The following is a 1,592-nucleotide window of genomic DNA, read 5'->3' as shown; positions in this document are numbered from 1 at the left end:
CTAATTCTGTTCTAGTTCTGTTCTAGTTCTGTTCTAGTTCTGTTCTAGTTCTATTCTAGTTCTGTTCTAATTCTGTTCTAGTTCTGTTCTAGTTCTGTTCTAGTTCTGATCTAGTTCTGTTCTAGTTCTGTTCTATTTCTGTTCTATTTCTGTTCTAGTTCTGTTCTAGTTTTTTTCAGTTCAAGTTTAGTCCTAGTTAAATTCTAGTTCAATACTAGTTCAGTTCTAGTTTAAATAAGATTACCGTGTAACCATTTTAACTGTTGGGTAGAAATTAGGGAGGCGCATAAGATTTTTTTGAAAACTTTGTTGGTTGAGTGTCATGCATCACTTTCTGAGAGCCGCCCTAGTTTACATGTATTTGTATATAATGTAACATTTATAATCAACAATTGTGTTTTACATTAGTAAATATTAGTTAAACTCTTCAACGGGATACATTTTTATGCTCAGCAACTAATGCAAGAGAAAAAACAACAAATCAAGTAAATATACATAGTTTCTAACTAAACTATTCTAATAAATTTAAGAATCAGCGAACAGTATAGAAAATTTTGATAAAGGCAAAAACATAAACACAGCAAATTTAAGGATAATATTTTGATTTTTATTTCAAAGAAATAAATTCAACTGCTCTTAGATAAATATTAGGGTATATGTTTTAATAGTTTCAATTAATTTATGTGATTCTGAGTATCTATGTTTAGCTGTGTTTGTAACTGTTTCTGTATCTGTGTTAACATCTATACGTGTACTTTTCTTGTGTTTGTTGGTTTATAACATCAAATTTCTACCATAAACAATTAGTGAGTAGATATTTAGAAAAAAGTAACAGAAACAACAACAAAAACATTAAGACAGATAGTTGTCATGCAAAATAATCATTTATAAACTAAAGAATAAACTTTTTGCTTCTCTTTGAAAAGAGCTTAACGTACATCTATTGTTGTTATTTTTCTTTACACACTTCCGTTTCCGGTGTCTCTGTTTTCTTTGTTGGTGGGAGGTAGAGTAGATTTTTGTCTTGATTGTGGGATGTAACACATTTTTTTTTTATAAATAATAGATTAGTAGTAAAGAACAAAACATTTTTCGTTGGATTTTGCTATATATTTCGTTATTAATGTTTATTAAATTGTTGGATTTAAACAGAATTTGTGGTGTGTTTTTGTTTAAAGAAAAGATTTTTGGTTTTAAGCATTTAGTTTAAGAAACGATTAATTTATGACAGCTAAATTAATGAAATTATTTAGTAATTTATTAGTTTTGAACTTTTATAGTTGGGAAATGAGTTTTGAGTTAAGTGTAATTAAAAGAGATTTTGATATGAGTTTAATGAAAGTTGGAAGTAAAATAAGAATTTTCTCTTCAACATTTGAAGCAGATAAAAGTTTTGATAGTTTGGATATTTCGGTAGATATAAAATATACAGGCATCTTTGGTATAGATAATATATTTTCTGTTCTAAGTAGTTATGTTCTAAATAGTTCTGTTTTAGTTCTGTTCTAGTTCTGTTCTAGTTCTGTTCTAGTTCTGTTCTAGTTCTGTTCTAGTTCTGTTCCAGTTCTGTTCTAGTTCTGTTCTAGTTCTGT

This window comes from Lucilia cuprina, chromosome 5 (assembly GCF_022045245.1).
Source record: "Lucilia cuprina isolate Lc7/37 chromosome 5, ASM2204524v1, whole genome shotgun sequence".
Classification (NCBI taxonomy): Eukaryota; Metazoa; Arthropoda; class Insecta; order Diptera; family Calliphoridae; genus Lucilia; species Lucilia cuprina.
The sequence above is the reverse complement of the archived record's forward strand: the minus strand, read 5'-3'. Positions refer to the sequence as shown.